Source organism: Monodelphis domestica, chromosome 4 (genome assembly GCF_027887165.1).
Source record: "Monodelphis domestica isolate mMonDom1 chromosome 4, mMonDom1.pri, whole genome shotgun sequence".
Classification (NCBI taxonomy): Eukaryota; Metazoa; Chordata; class Mammalia; order Didelphimorphia; family Didelphidae; genus Monodelphis; species Monodelphis domestica.
The window spans coordinates 137461518-137488923 of NC_077230.1; the positions used below are offsets into that span (position 1 = coordinate 137461518).

The 27406-nt window shown below is 37.2% G+C and overlaps 1 long non-coding RNA gene across 3 annotated transcripts in view; it reads left to right on the forward strand.

Moving 5' to 3' along the window:
- Nucleotides 1–229: 229 nt before the first annotated feature.
- Nucleotides 230–27406, forward strand: part of LOC103105067 (uncharacterized) — a 110547-nt gene continuing 83370 nt past the window's right edge. For all 3 annotated transcript variants that reach the window (XR_008911180.1, XR_008911181.1, XR_008911182.1), the window contains exon 1: nt 230–16104. This is a non-coding gene — a long non-coding RNA (uncharacterized LOC103105067). The remainder of the gene's footprint in view (nt 16105–27406) is intronic.

The following is a 27406-nucleotide window of genomic DNA, read 5'->3' on the forward strand; positions in this document are numbered from 1 at the left end:
TTTTGAGGATACAAGTGTTAAGAAGGGATGTTGCATTAACTTGTTCATATCTTTATGGGCATTAGCTGATTGATGAATATATATATATATATGTATATTATATTGTATATATGTATATATACTGTATATGTATGTATACATACATATATATATATGTATATATATATATATATATATATATATATATATATATATATATATATATATATATATATATATATATATATATATATATAGGAACCTTTTCTGGGTCTACCAGAGCTGGAATAATATGCCATTTCTGTTTTCTACCTATGCATTTGATTTGATTCCATTTCATTTTAGAGAAATACTGCCCCAATATAGGGTGATTTTAGGTTCTCCTCCCTCATATTTCAGTTCATCAAGTCACAATAACTTAAGAGAAAAAGGCCTAGTTTAATATCTAGGTTTCCCCAAAGTGAGGAGCAAAATAGGTACTCAATAAACACTGGGAATCAGATATGGGAGAGATTTTCCTTTTCTCTACACATAAAAAGGGTAAGCCTGGACAAGTGCATATTAATAGGAAAAATAAAATAGGATTTATAATTTGTAATTGTGCTTTAATCTTTCAGAAGGCTGATACTTTAACACATGACCATAAAACAGGCTGTAATACAGCTAATTAGGCTAAATACTTTGTGCCTTTCTCCATCTTCTTACCACTCTGATGCTAAAGCATCCAGGGTTGACCCAGGTTTTTTCTTTGTTGGTGTTCTTTCCAAGAATACTGTTGTAGTTGCTGGGGAATCCTTTACATACACCCATATTCACCTCTGACTTCTGATGGGATTTCTGGACTTCTCAAACTCACCATGTTGTCTCTTGTCCTGAACACATACATCTACCTTTACATAGTCCTTATCCTAAGATCAGGAAATAACCAATTAAAAAGGGGCATAGAGGACCACAAGCTTGGTGCAAGCTCACTTAATTGTAATTCTCTGCACTAGCTGCCATGTCAATAAGGTTGCCTAATATTTGGGTAGAGAAGAACCCATCTTTCCTCACCTTTCAGTGGAGTTACATGATGCCACTGGAATAGTCTCAGCAGAGAAAATACTAGAGAGAAGTTTCATTTTATTTTAACCAGAACAGCAAACCAGATTACTGACATTGTCATGAACAAGGTGGCAACAGAGACACTCAGGGTTTAAAGCCTAATTTTAAAATGCCAAGTTCTGTCAGTACTAGACCAATACAGAGCTAGAAGCTTCTTATCTACAAAGGCTGCAAGCAATGAGTCATCTTACCTCAAATATTCCAGAGATTTGCAGAGGAGATCAGGTTGAATATTCCTAACAATGACCCCCAAAGGCTGATGAAATCATACACATATAATGGAGATAAAAAGCAAATGGCTCAGAGTCAGCCATTCTTTTTCAAATATTTATAGTGTTTCCTATTTTTCCTGAACTCATGAAAGAAAGTGCATGTGCCCCTTTGGCCTCACTTATACTTCCATTCAGTTGTTTTAGTACATGGAAGATTCTAAAAAAAATCGTAGACTGCCACTTTGCCTGGAAGGTTCTCTCATACCCAGCATCTATGATCACAGATATACAAATGAGTCTCACTTGTTTTACTTTCTGCTGCATGAAAGCATTGTTTCCTGAAGGACGTGGCTCCTGTAATATCTTTTGTTTCAAATGAATGTTAATTGCAGTTGGTTGTTGAAGGGTCCCCTAACTAAAAACAAATGAAAATGATGTTCTGGAATGTAAGAACTTTTACAACCATTTTGCAAGCATTCCACAAGATGGCAGTAAATTCCTGCATTTCAGATGATGTAATTTTAACCTTTTGCTATATAAATGTTTCATCAATAGAATTTTTTTCTGACCAAAGATTTCATTTTTTTCCCCCACAGAGGTAAATTGCAGAGATCATTTTCGATTAAAAAAAAATAAGACCCAAGAGAGGAAATCACTATAATTTTGATTTTAATGCCATATCTTTATCTTGTATTTACTCTTGAATATTCTCTCATATGTCCTGTTAATATATGGAAGAAAGTGTCATTGAAATATCACATAATTTGTGAAACAATAGACTGCTGATTGTTTTCAAAGATTTAAATAAAACTCTTCCTAACCCAACAATTTACACTGTTATTCCTGTGAGCTCATTTTTTTTCCATTTCAAGAATCTCTAAAAGGTGAAATCCACTGATTGAAATGGAGCAAATAAAGAAAAAAAAAGAACATGGATTTTTCATTTATGTGATCAGCTTAAGACTCTTGGTAATTAGACTATTTCATAAATATTGCATTCTAGGACTCTAAACATGAAAGAAATTAGTTTGCAAGGATTTACCCCTTCCCCATCCAAGTTGAATGGCTTTTATTATTGCTTCTTGAGAAAGTCTCAGAGGAGAACAGTGAGATAATTTAGATAAAATAGAATAACACACATATCTTTTCTTTTCTTTCTTTCTTTCTTTTTCTTTTTCTTTTTTTGGTATTCCATTGTGTCTGGTGCTTGAAAATTATAGCTAAGTGACCTACAAAATCCTAATGTACACACCTCGCTGCACATCCATTCATCCTTTGTTTAGTAGTAAGTGTGATCGAATTAGTCTCTAACCTCTATTAGACACATGAAGAAAGTAAAAATGTAATAAGGAAAGATGGGCTTAGTCATGGAAGAGTCAGTACGAATTATAGAGATCTAGAGAATATTATGACATCAAACCTCTTCTATTTTTCCTCATACACTTGGAGATAGACTCCTTGGGAGGACTAAATACAAATGTGGGATTTAAAGAATTTGGAAAGGCAAATTTTTCAATGAATACTGAGAGGATAATGAAGGGAATATGCATATTTGAACTATGCCTAAGGGGGGGGAAAGCAAGACCTCTTTATGCTATTCCTTTTATTTCCCCTTGTAATTGTCATTATATGAGACATTTTAATTTTGTTTTTGCTGTTTGTATCTGCAGATAGTAAGGTTTCCCCCCCCCCCACTGGCAAAAATATAACAGCAAAGTAAACTGACTACTGACAGCTATGCTTAATAAAGACAGGATTGTAGAAATCATACCCTTATTTTTTGAACTGGCTCAAATTCATTTGCATATTAAGATAGAAAGGATTTGGGGAATATCTAATCTTGATTTAGTTGGTTATTTGCAATAGAGGACTTTGATCCCCTCTCCTTACTCTGTCCCCCATAGTGCTTGAGGAGAAAGAAAAGAGTTGGGTCATTCTGCTTGTGGGCTCTCCTTGGCTTTTGTTAGCTGAGAGTCAATGCTATTACTAAAGAAATCTCAGCAAACCTTCATTAAGTAGAAAGAGGTTCTATCGATTCTGTCCGAGACCAAAGTTGTTTGATGTGATCAGTGACCAGTCTTGAAGAGATGTGCCTACAATCTAGTAGCAAGGAGCAATGCCAACAAAGGCTACAGTTGATGGAACTCATAATGGAGCAACAGTGAGTGCATGGATGAGAGATTAGTCTGTGTTGTTGAAACTGTGGCACTGGTACCCAGGCATGTAGGGAGGTGGGGAACTGCTCAGTTTGCCTTCTCCACAGCTCCAGAGGACACTTTTCACATGGTTCAACCCTCTGCCCAGCAGTCTAATGAAAGCGCTTCCTCCTTTCTAGAGTAAAAAGGGAGGGGGAAAAGAGGCTCACAAGCAGCTTGAAGTGCAGTTTGGGCACGTGATTTTGAAAATGTTCACCAATGCTGTACTAGATGGCAGGAGATCAGCTTGATGATCAGTTTGGCTAGTCTCCTAATAGCAGTATATAATCAGAAGACCTTAGTGATTCTACATTATTGCCAGTAGAAGTAAATAATTTTGAAATTTCTGATATGAGTTTTCCCAGGCCCCATTCATACCTGTGGGCTATGAATGTGGCTCTCATGCATAATCCTTATGCAGCCTAAGTCTCCACTTCAGGTATATGCATTTGTGGGAGAGTTTGCCTAAGTTTTATAGCAGCATTGTTCTAATGTGGCTTTTATTTTTGTGCTTTCATTAACTGCCTTAGCTTTGAACTAATCCTGCTCTCTGGCTGAATCCAGGAAAAAAAATAAACTCTTCAAAAGAGTCTTGTGATCTTTGCAATCCTGCAAGATTAGTTTTAGAGTTCCCACCACATCAGTATTCTCTTCCCTTGTAGCTCCCCTATTTGGAGGTTAGAGAGCTTGTTCTCAAACCTCCATTGAAGGAGGGTGACCAGGTCAGTCATCTCTTCATTTTCCACCTGGTCACATTCCTTTTGACTTCTGAAATGTGTCCCTGAATCCTTTCATGCCTCCTTTCATCATTTTTTTCCTGTGATTTTTTCTCCTATTAGATTGTAAGGTTCTTGAGGCAAGGGCTGTGTTTGCATCCCCAGAGCTTAGCACAGTACCTATGGAGCTTAAAAAATGTTGATTAATTGGCTGACTAGTGTTTTAAGTGAATATGGAAACTTAAAGAACCCTGAACCTGGGATAGATAATAGATATTATAATATGAATAGGGGCTTTCCCAGTTGCTTCATTTTCTAAAAATGAGGGGGAAGGCCAGGTGAATAAAATCTGTTCATTGACAATTGGTTAAAATATGCTTTTTAAAGCTAGTACATAGGAGCCAGACAAAGATTGGAATATAAAAACAAGCTGCTAAAAAAGTGTATATAGTGGAGAACAATGTTTTTCCCCCTTTCAGGTACTTGCTTCCTTCTCTTCCTGTTTTTTCTTTTTTCTTTATTTTCTATCCTCTTTTTTCGGTTTCATTCCCTATTTCCTTTCTTATGTGCTTCTCTTTCCTTCCCCCTTTCCTTTCCTTTTCTTTCTCATTCCTTTTCCTTTCCTAGCATCTTCCCTTCTCTATCTTCTCCCCTTTCCTCTCCATTCCTCCTCAATTCTCCTTGTTTTCCCTTCCATCAATTTCTCCTATTCAATTCAGAGAATCTAATTTTCCTGAGGTCTAAGCCTTGACTGACTTAGTTTAGCACTTGAAGAAAAATCTATTGTCAGTTTGATGCTTTCCTACAACTATTTATATTGGGAAGGACAGTTTTTCATATCATCTTACTCTGTCTTGTTGAGAGTGAAAAAATTCATTTTTTGTAGCTGAAGACCATGCTAGGGACTCATTTGACCCAATTATATGGAGCTTCTTCCCACTTCTCTAAATATTTTTTTCTTAAAGGCCAGTTAAAATCATCATTCATTTACTACATGATTGACTTAAAAAGGAAACCTTTTAAAGTCACTGAGTTTATAGCCATTTGTTATCTTGTAAGTGGCATAAATGCCCAGCACTTACTTGGTCCATATTTGGATTCTTGCTGACTGCAGCACAATTGCCAAAGTTTCATTCCTATAGATGTTTTGTATATACTTCCCCCTTACATTTAGTTCCTCAGGCTGTTAAGTTTCAGGTAGACTAAATCAGGTGAAAAGCCAGTAGTCATCTAAGGCCCTAGGTTTTTTTGGTGTTGCAAAATTTTCAAAGTTCCTGAGACTAGACTGTCTTTTCTCAGCTTACTTCCTGGCACGTATCTTGACTTCCAGGTGTCCCACACATTGTGTTAATTTTGTCTCCTCTTTCTAGATTACATTATTCCCTTTTATTATTCCAGACTAGATGACCTAGAATTCTACCTGAAAGTCCTTGAGACTCCCATTTTGGTTGTTGGCTTTACAAATCGGTATTGACTAATGGTATATGTGGTTGGCTAGATCACCCATGTAGTACATTTGGACTTCATCCATTTGGTATCCTGGAGCAGTTAGGGTAGGCACATAAAGTCATAGTCCTGCCTACAAAGAATTTATTGGGAAAGGCATATATACTGAGAAGACACATTCGTAGGCAGCAAGTCTGAAAACATTAAGTTAATATTCATGACTGAATGGAGTTTGAGAGTATCCTGAAAAGTTTTTCATCCAGATTTGGAAAAAAAAAAACTGAGATGTTGTTCAGAAATAATTGGAACCCAAGCAGACATTTTAGTGAACTGTAGAGACAAAATCAATAAGAAGACTGAATTTTCAGTGATAAAATTTTACTATTTGTCTAGACTTCTTAGCAGGAAAATGGCATAAAATTAAGAAATTCACCTAGGGTGCTGTTTTGGTTATAAGACCTCAAATAACCAAGGTGACATTCATTTTTTTACTGAATTAACCAGTTACCTAGACATTGTATGAATGAAAAGGATATTGAAGGAGGGAAAACAGAATAATTTTGTGGTCCAAAATATTTCTAAGAATGTCTTTAACTTATACAAACAAATCATCCTATTTTTATATGTACGCTCATTTTGGTACTCAATGTTCATCTCAATTAAGTTTAAACTTGGCTAGCCACAAATAAGTGGTTAGCTGTGATTGTCTTTTGACCCTGTACCCTTTTCTCATTGGCTTTTTTTGTACCTCTCTGTGATCAGACGAATGTAGCAAGATATATTTGCCTTTCTATGACAGTTTCAGAAATATTATGTTGGTTGCTTCTCAGTGACTTTGTCTTTGTGATGTAAATGTCATTGTGAAAATTCAAAGTCGTGGTAAGTGAAATTCTGCACAAAGAACTCCAAATTACATTCCTCAGAATAGCTAGAGAAAGAAAGAAGTATTCAGGGAGCAATGCAAAACATTAATTGCAATATTTCAAAGAAAATCTTGTTCTTCTTTCAAAACCTTTAAGTATATTAGTCCTAGAATTATGCTTCATTCTAGGGATATTTTTAAATGAGCTAAAAAATATAATATAATGTTCCATAATATAATTAGCAATCTAATAAAATATTTTGTTTTAAATTAGTTAATAAATGTACTATATGTATAATAATATACCCTTAAAATAAATTCTGAGATCATTATTGAGATCTTTTAAAAAGTGATTGAATATATTTCCCATCCCCCAAAATATTAGAAATCACATCACTGCCATATTTATTTCACTGTGTTGGATAACACCTAACTAATGGTGGTCTAAAAAAGTAACTCCTGGATTCTAGGGCAGAGTTGCTTGAAATTTACATCAAACAAAATGGCATGAATATCTTCCCACTGTGGACATTGGTGTGGGAGGGGTTTTCAGGCTCAAATGGGGATCACCATGAGTACCAAGATGTCTTTAGAGCTACCCAACTAGATATGCTGTCTCTCTCCTGCACTCAAGAGTTTGTGATTCAATTAGTCACCAGGGTGCCTGTCAATGTGGGCCACATTCATTCCTTTAAAGGGCAGGGAAGGTACCTCATCTCCCATATATAAGACCCTTTCTGATCCTATCCTAGCACTGTCAGGAGGTTTAATGGGTTAATCAATATTAAGTACTTTTGAAAGCACTATATAAATCCCAATTATTATTATAACCAGTGCTGTTATCATTACTCTACACAGTTGCCAGACTTCTAGTCTGATGATGACTTCATTCCTCAGCTTTCTACACAACTTCTGCTGAGATCTTACTATATACATCAGTGTGTAGACAAATATTTGACCAGGGACCTTGGGAGTGGATGGGATGTATGTAAACACACTTTGAAGTTTAAATTAAAATTTTAACATGTATCTTAGGTCTATACAATCAATAAAATAAATCAAAATCTAATTTGGAATTTTCAATTTCTGAGATGTATTAAATGCTCACACTAAAAGCTTAACAGTCAGTTCTTTAAGAGGGTTAGCGGTACTAATGATATCATTAGTGATAGCTATTCCACCTTGCCAACACAGAGGGGACTTAATTTTTTTGACCATACCCATTGTTCTGGTTTAGATGGTTAGGTTCAGCTCCTTTTTAAAAAAATTTTTTTTAAACCCTTACCTTCCGTCTTGTGCATTGGCTCCAAGGCAGAAGAGTGGTAAGGGGTAGGCAATGGGGGTCAAGTGACTTGCCCAGGGCCACACAGCTGGGAAGTGTCTGAGGCCAGATTCAAACCCAGGACCTCCTGTCTCTAGGGCTGACTCAATCTACTGAGCTACCCAGCTGCTCCAGGCTCAACTCTTATGAGAGATTATGGATTTCACTTAGGAAGTTCTGCAATAGTTCAGAAGCTGATACAATCAGCATGCTGTCATCCACAAACAAGAAAACCTGGAGGACCCCATCATGACAAGAAAGTCTAATCCCTATTCCACTGGACTCTAATTCATCATTAAAATAACACAGAGATAGTAAATTTAGAGTTAGAATGATTGCTTAAATTTATAGAGGGGGAACTGAGACCTAGAGAAATTGACTGACTTGTCCATGCTCCCTCAGACTGAAGGTGAAAGAATCAAAATTTAAACTTAGCTTCTTTATTTTATTCCACTCTACCATAGCAGCAGCTCCCAACACAAAAGGAAGCAGACCATTCATGCCTCCAAATATCCTGTGTGTGTGTGTGTGTTTGTGAGTTTGTATACATTTTGCCCATTTGTCCTTTGAGCTCAAACACTTATCAGATAGAATCCATCAGAAAATGATCCAAAAGAAAAAAAAATCATCCTATAGTATAAAGATGAGAGGCAGTTGGTGCCTTACTCCCTGATGCAGAATTCAGCCACAGTCATTTCATTTCATTTCACTTCTTAGCCTAGTGAGAATTATCTGCTTGTTTGCATGAGGCATCACCATTGATAGAAAAAAGGGATGGAAATTTAAGGCATTTAGCATAAATACTTCTCTCTTTCTTGTGATTTTTTGTGCCTATTCCTTTAGAAGTACTTTTTTAATACTATCAAAATTCACAATGAAATATTAGCAGTAGAATTTCAACACCAAAAATTAATTTCATGCAAATGTCATTTTTCCATAGCACAGGGAATAAAAGAATTCATCCCCAAAACCTTTCTTCTCCCATGACTTTTATTTTCCTTTGCTGATTGTATTCTGTGCCTTCAGCCCCACAGACAGTTGGGATAGGTGTGCCAATTAGTTTGTGAGAACTCACTTTCTAAGGCTGGTGAGAAAAGTTGGAAATGACCAACTTTAAGAGCTTAACTGGGAAAACCTCCCCCAACAATTCCTCATTGCTGCATCTGTTCAGTTCTGTAAAACATTATTATATAGATCAAAATTCTTTGACCTTGTATAACCAATTCAAGTAACTACTGTTTGTTAACAAGCAAGTATTCTTAGTTCTAATCACACAGTGATGGGATCATTGTTTTAGAGCTGGAATGAACTGAAGTGACCATCTAGTGCCAATACTTTCATTTTATAGATGAGGAAACTGAGACCTAGAAAGGTCAAATGGCTTGTCCAGTCACAAGTAGTAACCACATACACTATATTCATTGCCTCCATTCTTTTTTTTTTTTAGTGTTCATACTACTCACTTTTACCTTCTCCCTCCAGTCCCTCAACTTGAAATTTTCTTTTTCTTTTTTCCCTCTTCTCCTCTTCAGTCATACCCACTTCTGCAATTGAGCTCAAGACCTGGCTGGCTCTTTCAAGAAGTCTTCTTTATCACCTACAGTCCACGTTGCTATCTTCCTTCTATAAACTCCTTTTACCTGATAGTTCAGCATTTAATTACTGGTGATTTGTTACACATGTGTTAGCTTTCTCTCCCCAGTTACAATAATCTCCATCATAAGCCTCACTGAGGACAGGAGGTATTTCATGCAGACTGCAATTAATGAAAGAATTGTTAAATGCCTGCTATGTGCAAGACACTGTCTTAGGTGCTAAGGATTAAAAAAAAACAAAAACAAAAAGAAAAAGAAAATGAAATAGTGTCTGTCTTCAGGGGAGGTTATATTTTATTTTATTTTCGAAGGGCTTAGCAGGAGCTAGGCACACAATAGACACTCAACATCTACTGGATGTCTTATTTATTATTGACAAGTTATTGCTGAGAAATAATATATGAGAAAGTGAAATCATGATTTAAGAGAACTACCTTTTAAAAGTAGGAGCTCTTTCTCTTGGGCTAGAAGGATAGAGCTAATTTTGCACTGTTGTCTTGTGCTTGCAATTTCCATTATTCCTTTTCTTTTAGCCAAGGCTTTGCAGAACTAAAATTGAAACCAAGAGAGCCCTACACATTACTTTTCTGTTGTTTGCCAGGGGTTTTATGTTTCTGAAAATCATTTTTTTTCCATCTACAATGAATTTGAGCTTTAGAATCTTTATATGCAAGATCCATGACTATATCCAGGAAAATTGAGGATTCTTAATGGAAATGAAAGATAGGAGGCTAAGCGGTCTCCGACTGTGATCAAGCTCTGACAGTTTTAGGCTCTTTTCTTCAGGGTTTCAGAGGGAGCCTGACATGACTAGATTCCCAACATTGTAAAGGCAAATATTCATATAGAAGTTTGTTTAGAAAGTTAGAGAACAAACTTTTTTCTTTCCAGAAGTAAATAAAAAACTGATTGGGAAGTAATCACTATGGAAATTCTAACCTTCTCTTTCTCTCTCACTCCTATACAAATTGGAGATCACAGATATTCACACCATAGATAATTAGGATGAGGTGAGCTGCAGTATAGTCAGAAATAGATTTTGAATGCTTTGCAGAATTTTTGATTTTTCTTTTTTCTTTCTCTTAGAAACTATAATTTAGTGAATCTGACATCATTCAATGACAAGGTTGTCTTTGTCATTTGAAGATAAACTCTCCTTAGTATCTGCTGATTTCCCAGCAACTTATACAAGTAGGTGTTTATGAAAAAGTTTTATTGGTAAAGCTTCAGAACCTATTTTGAGGGGTGCCCTTCTCTTGGAGAGAAAAATCAAAGGTTATTTAACTTGTTTAGTCTCAGTTTCTTTATCTGTAAAATGGGGATAATTTTACAAGATTAATAAAAACCACAAGATTGTTTTTAAGATCAAATGTGCTATTATATGTAATACTATTTTGCAAACACTATATACATGTGGGCAGCTTTGAATTATCACTCAACTCATTATTCTCATCTTTTTTTGATGGAGTTGTAGGAATTACATTTTGATGGTTTGACTAAAATATATGAAAATTATAAATAATATGGTGGTCACTGATTTAAAATATTATACCTCAAAGTCTTTTAATAGCTTTTATTTACAAAAGAGGTAGAAAGAGTGAAAGCAGAGAAATAAAAAAGGAATATAGATGTCTAGCCTATCACACTAAATATTTCTCTGGTGCACGACTCATCCAGGCACAACTTGTTAACCTTCTCAACTGAAGTTAAAATCTCTCCAGAAGTCAGAAAAGCAAAGCCAGCTATTCACTCTCCCAAGTTTCCTCCAAGAGGTGGGTCAAGACAACTTGAGCTGAAGATGACTTCTGAAGCCGACTCTTCCTGAAGCCAACTCTCTTCTTGAAGCCCACTTCCCAGCCCCAGAAATTCAGGGCCTTCTATAATGGCTTCTTGTCCCTTCCCCTCTTCACAGAGGTCAATCACAGCTTCCAAATTGCCCAGCACTGCCCAGGAGGTCAGTGTCTTGTGGTATCCACTTCTCACCTCTGAAGGTATAAATTCTTATTATAGGCCTGTGAGGGTGTAAACCTTTTTTTTTATCATGGGATTCACACATTTCTGACAGATTGGGTTAAAAGGGTAGAGCTCTCGTCACTTAGTGGTTAGCTAGGTACTAAGTAGAGATACTAAAAGAAAGAGTTGACTAAGTGTTAACTCAAAGTAGATAAAGAGAATAAAGAATTCCCTTTTACAAGTGTTAACTCAACATAGACAAAGAGAATAAAGAATTCCCTCTCATAGAGTATAGATAGAAACAGTCCAAGAATGATTTTATAATAACTTTTTCTTTCATATTTAGTACATGAAAGTATATTTAGAGTACTGGCATGTGTGCATTGTATGTTGTCATATATAGAAGACAACCCTTTTAGCAGACAACAACAGTGATGACATTTTTCATCCTGTTCTCATATGTTTTAAATGTCTTTCATTTTATGCTAATACTAATGTGATAATAATAATGGAAATTATTTCATCATCAATAGTATTATTTTCTTGTGTCCCAAATAGAACCTATAACTTTGGATAATAACTACCTCTTTAACCCTATCCGGCTTTATTATAAAGGTCTGCTTTTGGTATTAAGACCATCTGGTAAAAGGGTATTGATAACTCAGGGCAATTGGACCCCCAAGACTGTAGAAACAGTCCAAAGCTCAAACCTTCCTTAAGGTGGGGCAGTAATAACATCTTTACAATAAGATTTAAAAATCTGTATTACTTAATTTTAAACTGTTGGACAGAAAAATTACTGGTTATGAAAGATGAATTAGACAAACGGTGCATGCTACAGACATGACATTTCTTAAACATAATACTTATGCACGATTCTTCAGCATCATTTAACTTTTTTTTATCTAAGTTTGGGTCATATATCATTGTGTTGCATATCATTTGCTACTTAATAGGACACTGGCAAGTTAGTCCACCTAGAAGTTAGATGTAAATTTATATGGGGAAAAAAAGATGTTATTATTTTCACTAACTTCTAATTGGAATCTAACATTTCCTTCAATTATTGAGAAAAATTATTCTGAGAAGGGTTTTATAGGTTTCCCCAGCCTGTAAAATGATTCCCTAATGCAAAGAGAGAGAGAGAGAGAGAGAGGAAAAAAAGTTTAAGAACTCCTCAATTAGCTATTCTTTAAGGACATTTGAACTCTACAGCTTTATGATTGGTGACATTACTAAGGAAATAAAAATCAAATTTGCTCCAAAAAAAACTGTGCATTTAAAGAAGGCAGATATTAATAAAATATATATTCTGTAATTATAACTCATTATTTAAAAGCTGCATTATTTTCACTATGTGGGGTACTCCTTTCATGAAAGCAAAATTATTACCCTTCTCTACCTTAGTAGATGCATTAATGGGTTGTTTTGACCAAATAGTTCACCACCTGATGGTCAGCTTCTGAATTGAAGGAGACTGGTCCTGGAGCTAATGATACATAATCCATTACTGGGGCCAAACTTGGAGTCTTTCCAACTTGGCAGGATTTGAAAAAGCTTTTCCTCTGCTTAATTAATATACAAAAACTCAGGGTCAGTTCCATGTCATGATTAGGCTTCAGAGCAGGATGTTAGTAGAGAATTCTCAAAATAAAAGACATCTATCTATAATGGAAACATTACATTCAAATATTAATAAGCCCTTAAAATATCTACTATATGTTCACCCTCATTTTCAATAGATCGAAATGTGCAGGGAGTTCATTTTATGTATCGTAACCTCACTTATGCATGCTCACTGGAAGTTATGCTATTACTGCTGACTTCACTAATATGTTAATATATCAGTCTTTTGTCTCCTCTCTGTTCCCATGTGGAAGCACAGACATTTGTCATAATAGCCAGCATGGTGATAGCTAACCTTCGTAGGGCTCTCTGGTTCACAAAGTATTTTACAAAGAAGATCACATTGGATCCTCATAATAACCCCGTGAGGTAGGGGCTATTATTACTCCTGTTTTATAGAAGAGGAAACAGGGGTAGAGAGAAGCTAAGTGACTTTCCCAGGGCCACATTACTGGTGAGTAGCAGAGGGCAGAGTTTAACTCAAATCCTCATGACTCCAGGTTTACCACACCCCCTAGTTGCCTTGTTATGTACAAAATCTATTTGGCCTTTCTTATAATCATAACCTCCAATTTATATGTGACTTGGGTGGACAGTAAAAGCCCAAACCTGCATACAGTCTTTTCATATTCATTGCACAGAGGAGGTGCAACAATGTACGTGTATGGCTATATAGTCACTATTTCTACATTCCCTCACATACCAAGGCTCATGGCCAGACACTCAAGTCCAGCTCTGGTGAATCTTTTAGAGGTCGTGTGTCCAAACTGCACCTTCAGGCTGCCTGTGATCCCCCTGCATTGCTCCAGACAGTGGAGGGAGGAAATGCTCACAATGCACTGCTGGGTAGAGGGGTGGGGCTTAAAAATGTCCTCAGGCCCTATGGAGAGGGGGAATGGAGCAGCCCTCTCCCCCATGCTGGGGCACAGGTGCCACATCTTTACACACACAGCTATTGATTCCTCTCATCTGTCCTCCCACTCAGAACATAGCTTTACTCACTCTCCCTCATGTTTAATACCTAGTTGAATCTAAGTTCTCTTCGTCCCTCACAATGCACCATAGACTCCATTACACTTTTTCCTTATTCTTCCCCTTAGTCCTTCTGCTGATCTATGCACAGACTCTTGAACTAATTCACCAAAGAAATAATTCTCTCCATTCTCAGAGGCTCAAATAACCTACTACCATTCCTACTCAGTCTCCAGTATCAAAACAGTGTCTTGATGCTTCTAAATATGCTTGGGGAACTATTAGCAAGAGTTAGCTTTTTAAGGTTTGCAAAACATTTTACAAATAACTCAGTTTATCCTCATAACAATCCTCATAACTTAATTATCCTCATAACAACAATGGGAAGTAATAGATGAGAAAACAGAGTGACTTGCCCATGGTAACAGCATTTGAGATAAGATTTGAACTCAGGATGTCCTGACTCTCTGTCTCTTGTGCTATCTGGCTATCTCTATTGGCAGATGAGTACAACTAAAGGAATTTGTTCTTCCCCCTTGCCAGTCTACCCAGATCTTAAGAGGGACGGCTAGACACGGTCTGTTTCATAAGGGATAAGAGAAGAAGACAACTAGCATTTCTGTTTGCCTGTAATGTAGCATGTATAAGAAGTATGGGGAAACAAGCAGGAGCCTAGATGTTGAGAACTGTGAGTGCCAGTGTACTCTAATACTTTAATGGGTTTATGATGTTATTGACTTGGATATTCTTTTCGATGATGCAGCTTGAAAATCCACTGATGCCTGTCCATCCTGGGATACTTTTATTTATCATATTTGTTTCCCACAGGCATCTAGCTCACATGGTAGGGACTTTCCTTACACTCCCATGATATCAGGAGGATATCAGTGGAGCAAATGGTTGTCCATCAGGTATCCATGGCCTTTGTTGTGCTATTTGACTATCATCCTTTTTGATCATACACTTCTCAAATAACATACTTTGTACTGCTTCTTTTATACAATACTTTGCTTCTGATATTTCAGAACAGCATATTTGTATGTAACATGCAGCTCTCCATTACCCTTTAGGTGGTCTTCATTTTCAATTCTTCCTTTCATTTCAATTCATTCAGCAAAACTGCAGTGTTTTGTGTCTTCCAACCATTCAATATCACAAGAGAATATTGTTATTAAGAAAGGAGAAGGGAAGGGAAAAAAATTGTATTAAGCACTACGTGCTAAGTGCTTTATAGACATTTCCTTGTTTAATCCTTACCAACAATGTTGTGAGGTAAGATGCATTATTATCCCCATTTTATAGCTGAGGAAACAGTTCAACAGAGGTTAAGTGATTAGCCCAGGATTAGGTGCAAGATAAGTGTCTGACACTAATTTAGTCACTGGTCAGTTTGCTGTAGCATCTCACTGCCTTTAGGTTGAAAGAGAACTTGAAATCACTAAAGATCTCTGCAGTTCTTCAAAAGTAATACAACTTAATCCTTACTATTTAAGGGGAAGGCAAAGGAATAAGTATTTTTATAGCACAACTTAGCTGTGCTAAGTGTTTTACCTAATTTTTTTTGTATTTGATCCTCATAATAACCCTGTGATGTAGGTACTATTATTATCCCCATTTTTAAAGATGAAAAAACCAAGGCATATACAGGTCAGTTAACTTACCCAGGGGGTCATATATCGACTAAGTGTCTGAAACTGGATTTGGACACAGGTCTTTTTGACTACTTATCCAGTGCTCTATCTACTGGTCCACTTATTTGCTTATTTAATTTTGGATGTATGATATTATCTATTTATATATATATATATGTATATATTTGAATATTGGTGCTGTGGAAAGGAAACTAGACTGACAGTTTGTGGGGGAAGAGGCCAACTGGGAGTGGCAGTGGGGTCTTGTGACTAGCACTTCCTTCCTGCTGGGTGTGGCAGTGGGGTCTTGTGACTAGCACTTCCTTCCTGCTGGGTGTGGCAGTTGGGTCTTGTGACTAGCACTTCCTTCCGGCCATGGGGGGACTTGCTTCCTGGTGTTGGAGGAGGAAGGAGCTTGTTCAGCCCTATCTGGTGTGGTGTGCCGCCTCTTCTTGGTTCAGCCTGAAGATTCAGGCCCATTCATCTCTGAAGGTCAGACCTTGTTGCTTTCTGTGTACTGCTAAGATTCTGAATTAGAACAACGAGAGTAGACGGGAGTGGGACAAACTCTCCGCCAGCCTCTGGGTCTGGCCTCAGGTCTGAAGCTGAGAAAAACTCCAATTCCAACTGCTTATTAAACTTTATATTATTTGAATATGCAGTCAGATAAGTGGACTATCTTTTCTGGTCATAGAGGGAGCTGAACTTCAGTTTCAGACATTCAAAGACAAACAGACCTCTTTGGACCCCTGCTGTTTCCTCTAAGCAGGGGGCATCTCCCTCCTTTGCCTCACCAAGCTATATACCCTCTCTTCCCTTAACTTCTCATTACCCCAAACAAACCTCCCTTTATCCCCATTTTTCTAATCCTATTTCCTTTCCAAATAAATATTACAGTGCATGAGCCTTATTGATAAACTATCAACTGAAAGTGCATGGGCATTTTTCATAGTTCAAGATGTGGAAGACACCTCAAAGTCCATGTAAAGTATATTCATTTTACAGTTGAACAAACCAAGGCCTAAAGAGGTTTTAGATACTGCCCAGGGCTCTCTAGGTAGGAAGACTCAAAGGTCAAATATAGACTCAGGTTCTCTGATTCCAAATCCAGTTCTCTTTCATTTTATCATATTTCAGGTACTTACCCCACCTTATACAGATAAGCAGTCCAAACTCTTTTGAGTCATCCTGGATCTCATTTAGGATGTTATTCAATGCTCTGGGCTGATGGAATCAGTGTCATGGCATTTATAGATAGTAAAATTTAAAGGATTCAATCATCTTTAAGGAATCCCTTTTCTATCTGCATTCTGCTCTGGAACTCCTCTTGATTGTCTCCTTGTTTTATAAAGTGTTTTTTATTACTAATCAGGGAGTCATTCAAAAAGGATATCTCTTTTTCCATATCTTTAAAGGAATCACATCGGAGACATATTGTGTTTGAGTCTTTAAGGTGTATTTGCTTTTCCAATAATTTTTAAAATTAGCTACCAAACAATAGGCATGGTGGGATCTTATATTTGCTATTTCTGCCATTTAGTTGCCTGATGACAAAGATCCAGCCTGATTTGGACAGGAAGACTTATAATCACTCTTCCTCTAGCCTTTCTATCTCTTTCCTCCTTCCCTAACCCTGGGCTAACAAGAACCCACATGGACTACTTGGATTATACTTAGGAGTCATTAACTCTATTGCTTCTGGTGTGATGGAGGACCACCAGGTCTTATTATGTTCTCTGTCACATCTCAAGATGCCCCAGGCCTTATCATTTGCCCCAGCACTATCATCTGATATATTGATGCAACTAAGTACTACTGAGCTTTGCCATCATTCTTGCTACTGTCCCCATAGGACTTCTAGGACTTTTTATCTGCCCTGAAGCTGTTTTGTAATGCATTACCTCCACCAATTAGACTTTGAACTCCTTGAGAACAAAAAACACCTTGTTTTTCTACTTGTTTCTATAACCCTTAGCACAGTAAACACAATACAAACTCATTCATTCAAATAAACAAACATTCCTCTGATGCATGTACAAATTATTTTAATAAAAATTTAATAAAGATGGAAGGGTAGGCATATGCCAGCATAATGGCATATGGTAACTACCTACGAATCAATATCTAATTGATCATTAAAAGTGAAGGTGAAGAAAAAGGAAAAAAAATAAGTTTTTGAATACTGAAAATTGTGTGAATAACAGTGCCATCCAATGAGTGAAATAGAAAGTCATAAGGAAGAGAAGGTTCTAAAAGAAAAATATTAAGTTTGATTTTGAATATGCTGAAATTGGGATATTGATAGGAAATCCATGTGGAGATGTCCTATAGGCACTTGCTCTTACAGCCATGGTTCTTTGGAGAAAGGTCAGAGCATGCAATAGAATACTGAGAGGCACTTTCACATAGACAACAGTTAATGCAATATGAGTGAATACAGTAGCCAAGGGGGAAAATATATAGAAAAGAGCTAAGGTCAGAATCTTGTGGAATGCTAATATTTAAGGAACTAGGGAAGAGAAGAGTTTCTTATATAGGAAAAATAGATCGGTTTAGAAAAGTAGTAGGAAAGCCTCGCTGTGATGTCTTGCAAGTCAAGAGAAAAGAGATTATCCAGAAGGAGGAGCAGACAATAGTTGTAAGTGCTGCAGAGAGTTCAAAGGTGATTAAAATGGAGAAAAGGGCTTGATGATAAGGTGGTTTGTAACCTTTGAGAGAACAGTTTTAGTAGAACATTGAAGATAGAAGCCATATCATAGGGGATTGAATATTATATGTGATGATGGTGTCAACATGGAAATCTAGAAGTCCCCAGTTTACTTAGTTTAAGGGTACAAACCCCAGGTTTTGACCTTGTAATGGGAGAGTTTCCTTCTGAGGGAAGGTCCCACTTCGCCAGACAATAGACATCTACTTCAGCTTCCGTGCAGTTGTGGAGTATCAGTCTCGCAAGCTGAAGGTTCTGAGTTCGATCCTCTAAAGGGGGGCGGGGGGTGTGATATACTGGGAAAGGCTTCTGGAGACAAAAGAGCTCCTTGACTTCGGATGGGGTCTACCTCCCACCTGAAGTGGGTGTCTATTGTCTGGTGAAGTGGGACCTTCCCTCAGGGGGAAACCTCTCTCGTGACAAGGTCAAAACCTGGGGTTTCTACCCTCAAACTAAATAAACTAGGGATTTCTAGATTTCCATGTTGACAATGGCGATGATGTGTTGGCCCTAGGCACAGAAAATTTTTCAGGGTGTTTAGTGGGGAAAGGGAAGAGAGAACTCACATGTATTTTCATCTAGTACAAGGGTTGAGGGAAGGATTTTTCTTTTAGTATTAGAGATCAGAGGGTGTTTGTTGGTAGCTGGGATGAAGCCAATGGAGAGAAAAAAAAAAACTTGTTTTGAGCTACAAGGTATGATTGATGGAGCAAAGTTGATGGACCAGAAAAACCAGTCTTCTTTTTCCTTCTATGCCCTGTCTCTTTGTCTTCGTATAGGCTGCCTCTCATGTTTGGAGTTCATTTCTTTCTCCTCATTTTCACTTAGAATCCTTGTTTCAAAGGTCGGTTCTGGTGCCACCTCCTATAAGAGGACTCTCTTGATCTTCCCAGCTTCCAGTATCTTTTTGTGTTGTCTTTGCAAATACTAATATGTGGGACTGTTCATTTCTTTTGGTAGACTATAAACCTAGTCAGTGCAGACTGTTTTATTTTTGTCTTTATTTTTCCATATACTGGCAATGATGCCTGTCATATGCTAAGAACTTAGTAAATGGTTGATTGATTGGAGGAAGAGCCTGGAATCATAGACCAGAGAGTCAGGGAGATTGATGAGTGTTTGAGATGGGGTCAGGACAATTCGTTCTCTGAGATAGGAAGGAAGATTTTTTAAAATATCTACTTAATAAACACTTAATAAGCACTGTTTTATGCTAGGTACTGTGCTAAGTGCCTTGTCCTTAGAATGACTCTAGGAAATAGGTGTTATTATTATCTCTCTTTTATAAATGAGGTTAAGAGAAGTTAAGTGATGTCCAATATTATACAACTAACAAGTATCTGTGACTGGATTTGAACTCACATCTTCCCAATTCCAAGTCAAGCACTCTATTCACTGTATCATCTAGCTGCTTCTGGAAGGAAGAAAGAATGGGTAAAGATCCTAAGCAATTTTGAGGTGTACATGTGGGATAGTTTTTAAGAATGCTTGCTTGATGACCTTAATCTCATAATTGGATGTTAGGTTGTCTGTTATTTGTGACATTTGAAGGTGTGATTCTTCTCTCTGAGGGGAGAGGAGAAGGTTTGGAGCCAGTTTTATTATACAGGAAATCAATAATTATAGGGTAGGAGGATTAGTGGATTAGTAGCAGGAAGAGCCTAAATAAGGTTAAATAGCAATAACGTTTGACATTTTTTTCAGTGAGTTTCAATGATCTAGGAGCAAGAAGGTGAATAGCTGGTTGACATTTCTTCCCAGCATTAAGGGTTAACAAATTGGGGACAGTGGAAAGTTGTAAGGTGAACAATCCTATGGTGATAGTTAGTGAATCTTTGAAATGGCAGTTGTGTTCTAGACTAGGTCATGGAGATAAGTGACACTAAGATATGGATAAAGAGGGGGCAAGAGGACCTGGTAGTCATTTTCAAGGAAAATGGCAAATGAATAATATGTTAGAAGTGCAAGAAGAGGAGCTTGTAGTAAAATAATGAATTTTGAAAAAATGGCACCAGAAGGTAATAGTACAATCTAAAATCCAACTGCTTTAAGGTTGAAGTGGATGAAAATGGAGAACCCTGGAGGTGAGAAGATTGAACAATCATATGGCCGGCTTGTTAAAATAATTCTACATTAATAGTGAAGCTCTAGAAGCTGATGGCATAGGGAAGTGTGAAGAAGTAGCAACTGAAGAGGCATGAGATCCAGGTGCTAAAGTTAATGAGGAAATTGGGAAGGCAACTTGAATGTTTATATCTGGAAGTGATACAGATGAGAAAAGAACTGTTTAATTGTATCATATCTGCATAAAAAGATAATGGCAAGAAAATCATGGCAGAAATAACAAAAATCAGGCTCCCACTTAAGAGAGAATGACAAAAGAATGGTCACTTCAAGAGAAGGCTGGAGTGGACATGACATTAAAGGGGCAGGATGGAGAAAAGGAAAAATTGCCAGACTTTTGGCCAGGAAAACCTAGGTTTAAATCCTTTCTCTGTGACTTAAAAACTGTGTAACCCTGAATAAATTATTCCATTTTTTCTTATTTGTAAAGTGAAATGGTTATTTTAGATCACTTGTCAGGTCCTTTCTAATTTTAGATCTACTCTATTATCCTTAAAAACAAGCCAAATTTCAGTTAAAGTCAGGAAGCAAGACAAATATTTGAGGGAAAGTTTGTGGATCTAGGAGAATTGAGAAAAGAGTGAGAGCTCTCAGAATACAGTAGAAAGGGACAATGGAGGGTAGGGTAGGAATAGAGTGGACTTGGGCAGTCTTTCAATTGGGGTCAAAGTTTGGAGGCAAATAATTGGAACATAAAGGGTGCATATAGCATCAAGGGTGCTAATATTGGAAGATGGGAATTAGGATGGATATTACTCTATAATGGTATGTTGGCAGTAGGGGGAGAGAAGGAGGTAGAAACATAATACAAGAAAGAGAAAGTAAATATATATATATATATATTTTTTTTTTCTTAGACCCTCAATATGTTAGAACTTTAAGAAGAACATAAGATCCCTATCGATTGACATACTTCAGAAAAGGCTCTGTAGAGAAAGTGGTTCTTGAAGTTTTGAATTAGATTGAGGAAGAAAAGCCAGAAATCTGATCTGAAAAGCATACTCTCATCACCAGTTCTTCTGTTTTGTTAGATATTTTTGGGAAGCTATATTAATGTACTTAGGGTCATAGAGTTAGTGGTAATTTCTGGAATAAAATGCTAGTGGCCTACTTTCCAAACTCTACTTCTGTCTTTGCAGGATGGGTGATGCAATGGTTGTTGGGTCAACTGATGAATAGGACTGAAGAGGTGATGTCTCTTGCCTGTTCCCCTTGCTTAGAAGTTCATGACAGCCCTCTCTCTACCTTCGAGGTCAAAGGCTCAGGCTGAGCATTCACTTGAGTTAGGGATGCACTTATTTGGGAAATATTACACCTCTGATTCTTTCGTTTTTCAGGCACAGTTCAAAACTGCTCCCTTCATACTTGTTGCCTAATCTCCCACAGATAATGACGCATGATGAAAAGAGTTTGGCACAGCTAGAAGCCACTCTGACTGGGACAGATGGAGGAGTTTTCCAATTCACTTCACTGCCACTAAGGTTCCCTGCTGTTTGCCAGGATCCCTGCTTTGACTCTCTGATCTGTTGATATGCAAGGCCCATGCAGAGAGTACAGACACTTCACTAATTGCTGCTTCAGTACCATGAAGCAGTATCAGAGAGGTAACTAAGAGGGATTGCAGCTACCTTGCAGGGCTTCCTACAGAGGAGAAAGATTTGACAACTGCCTTGATTCATTTAAGAAAGAGAGCAGCCCACTTTCTGGGTTCAATGGATTGTGCTATTGGCAAATATCTAATTGCTCCTAGAACATTGCTTTATTATCTGGGGTATAGAGTACAAATTTCCTTTCCCCCCTGTTTTCGCTGTGTGCCAGGACCCCCTACCCTCCCAAATAGCTCCATTGCTTTTTGTGGTGTCCATGTTCTGTCGAATAATCAATTAACTAAAATTATTGAGTACTTAATACTTGCAAGATGTTGAGAGGAGCTAGAAAATGGTTCATTATAGATTTTTAATTTCTTTCAAAGGTTTTGATTTCCCCCTATTTTTAGCAGTCATAGGTGAGTGAATTTGGGACAACAACAATCTTTTTGCCTTTCTACGTGTCCCAACTGAAATTGTACCTTCTACAAGAAGCCTTTCCTGACTTCCCTTAATACCAATAGTTTCACTCAAAAACTACATTCAATTTATCCTGTAAATATCTTGATTTGAACATAATTTTTTTGTATACTGTGGACCCTATTCAACTGTGGACTCTAAGAGCAAGGACCGTCTTTTGCCTTTCTATGGATTCTCAAGGCTTAACCCAGTGTCTGGCACATAATAGGTGTTCAATAAATGCTTTTTGACTCTTTGATCAACTCTAGGCATTCTCTACTTAATTCCTTCATGCAAAGCAGTTTTCAAAATAAGTTTAAGCTTTCCTTTAATACCCCTCTACATTAATTCAGTTATGTTTGCATTCATTTATACATGCAACCAATCTGTTATACATAAGACACTGAGCTAGGCATTGAAGAGGAAGAGGAGATAAATTAGACAAAATCCCTGCTCTTGGAGTTTATAATGAAGTAGAGGAAAATAAGACAGAGAAGTAATTGATTAGTAAAATAACAATAGAATTGATGAGGGTAGGAGAAGTACAACTAAAGAGTACAGTACAAAACTTGGATTACCATTTATTTTTTTAAACCCTTACCTTCCATCTTGGAATCAACACTGTGTATTGGTTCCAAGACAGAAGAGTAGTAAGGGCTAGGCAATGGGGGTCAAGTGACTTGCCCAGGTTCACACAACTGGGAAGTGTCTGAGGCCAGATTTGAACCTAGGACCTCCTGTCTCTAGGCCTGGTTCTCAATCCACTGAGCTACACAGCTGCCTCCTTGGACTACCATTTGTAACAATTTTACTACACCTCTATTTCCAAAACTAAGTTGTCAGGAGAGGTGGGAGTACCTCTGCTCTGGACCCAGCATCCTGTTCTAAAAGCCAAGGTCAGAGCAGGGAGGGAAGTAAGATAAATAGGGAGCATTGTCTTCTGCTAGGGCCCAGGAATGAAGCCATTCCCCTTATTCTATGATGAACTAATTGACAGAGGAGAAGTACACTCCCCTTAGGTAATCCAGTTCACTCTTGATCCTGCATCCATACTTTTTGAGGTTCTAGATCTAAGATTTCTTTTTCTTTATATAGTGACTGAGATCTGTTGGTTGGAAGCACTAGTTGAAGGTTATCTCAGAATTGGATGGTATTGCTCTCATGGCTTTGACTTCCTATTAGGACAGTGGTGAAAGCTAAGCAAAGTGAAATGTGCATTTTTTTTAGAACTCTTTCATATCATTTGGGAAATGCCTGGGTATGGGGGAAGTGGAAGGTGTGAAGCTATCCAGGTGTTTTATTAAGTTTTAGTTATGGTCTTGAATGACTCTAAGTCAAGCCTAAAAATTCAAATATAGCATATAACAGTATATCTCTATTTCTGTGTAGAAGTCAATTTTATTCATTATGAGAAGTTATGGCATGAGACTTAGAGTTACTAGTGCAGAGATAAATACTGGAAGTTTAGAGATGAAGCGGGACAGAGATTTGAAATTTAATTCTGATTAAGTAGAATCACTGAGACATGGATTACTATCCAGAAGATCTCTTATTAGAGTCTGTATACTACAACCACTTCATTTTACAAATAAGAAAACTGAGGTCCAGAGAAGGTAAATAACAAGTTCAATTTTCACATATCTAGTAATAGGGTGAGATCTGATCTAGGTGTTTTTATTACAAAATTCAACAATGGTCCACATTCTTTGGATAATAAGTTACCATTCTAAAACAGAGAGAAATGAAATTGGGGGATCAAACATTGTTAACCCTCTGAGAAACATATAGAGTTTGGAACTTCCTGAACATTTCTACCAAATAAGGTGGGCAGTATAACCACTAGACCAGCTTAGGACTGGTTCAGTTCATAAAGCCCAATCTTCTTATTAAATAGGTGGAAACTGATATTACCTCTTTGTTAAAAATTAGTGCTCAGTAAATGTTGTTAACTTGATACTGCCCCATATTATTCATGGACCCATTCTGAAAGAGATCTTCTCCTTCCATGGAATCAAGGTTTTGAAGACATTCTTCTGTGTACTTAGAGTATCATTCTCTATTTTCCTGCTACAGATGGCAGGGGCTTGGCAATAGGAGGATGAAGAACAATAATTTAGAAAGGCATAACAAGTAAAGGAAATTTAAAAAATATTCCCAGATGCAGGAAAAAATCAAGGCCTACTTTACACAGAAGTAATATAATGAAGAGTAGAGGATTATCAAATACATTTGGTTACTTTAATGAATCCGACTTATAGAGAGATCTCTAAAATTGACTTCTCAGTTTGGATATGTAATATAGGTCCAGAAAAATGATCTTCTGCCTGGAAATCTGACATTTATTCTGGGATTCTAGAGAGTTTTACATCTTTAAGGATAAAACTCTGATGATTTGACATATGTCCTACAATCCCAGTATGTAGCACAGTTACCAAAGATACTTGGTACACAATAAATATTTGATGCTAATGTTGGCAATTCAGAAGAATCTTTTCCTTCAGTCAAAAAAGCTTACTAATGAATAAAGCAATGTAAAAGTGGAATGGACTGCCTAAGGAGGCAGTGGGTTCCCTATTAAAAAGGTCTTTGAACAATGGTTATTTGATCTTTAATTGGTTGAAAGACAAAACTAGGTTTACTCATCTGAGGCTTTGCCTAAGGGTGTGGAATATTCTACATCTTTCCCTTAATAGAACTCTACTGCCTTGGCATTACAAGGCATAACTATTCCTGCTTACTTGCCTAATCTTTGTCATAGTTGTTAGGTCTTTTTTTTTTTTAAGTAGAGTCCAACTCTTTGTGACCCCATTTGGGGTTTTCTTGGCAAAGAAACTGGAATGGTTTGCTATTTTCTTCTCCAGCTCATTTTGCAGATGGGGAAACGGAGACAAACAAGGTGATGTGACTTTCCCAGGTCATATAGTATCTGAGACCAGATTTGAACTTAGGAAGTTTGAGTCTTCCTGCCTCTAGCCCTGGCACTCTCTTCACTGGCCTACAACACTACATTAAAGGTTTCTGTACCATGATGCTCCTCCTCCAGGGTTGCTTTCCTTCACAGCTACCCTTCCCAAGCTTACACCTTCATCCCACTCTGACTTCTCCAGAGCATTGGGGTTTTAAGGATGTGGGATAGATTCCTTGATGGATAGGCCACTCCTTTTCTTAGCACAACTTCTGATTCAGCACAACTTCTGATTGTCTTCTCTGTGTCTTCCTCACCTTACTTACCCTTACTTTCCTGGACAAAAGAAAGTACTAGATCTGTCTCTAGTTGGTAATATTGGAGTAGGGCTCTGATTGAGGTGCACATTGGAACAAATGGCTTCTCCAGTTTCTTCCTACTCTTTTTTTAAACCATTACTTTCTGTTTTAGAATTAATACTGTGCATTGGCTCCAAGGCAGAAAAGCAGTAAGGGCTAGGCAATGGGGATTAAGTGACTTGCCCAGGGTCATGCAGTTAGGAAGTGTCTGAGGTCAGATTTGAACCTAGGACCTCCCATATCCAGGCCTGACTCTCAATCCACTGAACCACCCAGCTTCTCCCTCTTCCTGCTCTTGAGATTAACTCATTCTGTGAAAACGGAGGAAAGTTTTCAATCGGAAACTGATGTGAAACCAAAATAAATGTACTGAAGAAAATTTTCTAATGGAATCACTTTTGAACATATTAAAAGACATCAAAGTGAGTAAGTATTTTCTCTTGTGATTTTCCTTTCAGTGTTAACAGAACATTTGTAATATTGATGATGTATCTTACCAATCACCTAGAATGCTCTTTACCACTAGAGAAAACAAAATTACTTTAATATTTTTTGAAGGTTTCTTTGCTTTGTAAGATGGCATCTGGGGAGCTTATTAAGTTCATTAGAAGAGTTGAAGAAATTTAACAGCACTTCTAAGTGTTTTTTTTTCTCCCCATCTCAAAAACTTTTGTATTCCTAGACAGTAGCATGAAAGATAAAAAAGTAGGCTTTGTTATTAGAAACTAATAACAATTTTTGGGAATGAATATTCCAGAAGGGAGGGAGATGGTTGTCATCACCTATTTAGCCATAGATTTATTAAATATATATAACAATAAGATCATAGATTTAAAGGTGAAAGAGACCTCAGAGGTCATCAAGTCTAATCTCCTTTGTTTATTGTTTAGTCAATTAGTTATGACCAATTCTTTGTGATCTCATTTGGAGTTTTCTTGGCAAAGATCCTAGAGTGGTGTGCCATTTCCCTCTCCAGCTCATTTGATGGATGAGGAACCAAGGCAAATGGGGTTAAGTGACTTGCCCAGGATTTTTATTCGATGACAAAATTGATGTCTAGGGAGATTAACTGACTTGCTCAAAGGTGCACAGAAAAGCGTTAGAAGCAGAATTCCAAACCCAAGACTTCTGAAATCAAAGGCAGTAATCTTTCAATTGAAGCATACTGTCTTCCTAAATGATTGAAATAGCTTGGTTTCTACAATTATTTTTCCTCTGTTTATACAGAGCTCTTCCTCGAATTAAATACTATAAACCACACTATCTTAGATCCTGGTCTGAAGAGATAGAAAACTGTTATTCTTGCACCATCATGCCAGTTTTGACTCATCATATTGTCAGGTTAATCTTGGTAATTTTCTAGGACTGAGGATGGATTTCTCCCATAGCAATTCCTGGGTGACTAGTAGCTTATACTTCAAGATCCTTTCTTGCTAAAAGTGCTGCAATATGTGACTAAACAAGAGTCAAACTAAGTGGCACATACAGGAAGGACCAGGCAATATGACATTCTAAAAGATGGTAATATGGTTAGCTGGGGTCAGGGGGTTAGCTCTTTCTGGTAGTTGCTGAGTGTATTAATGAGTAAATATTTATTAAACACCTACACTTTACCAGATACCATTTTGGGTGCTGTACTAACAAACATAAAAGT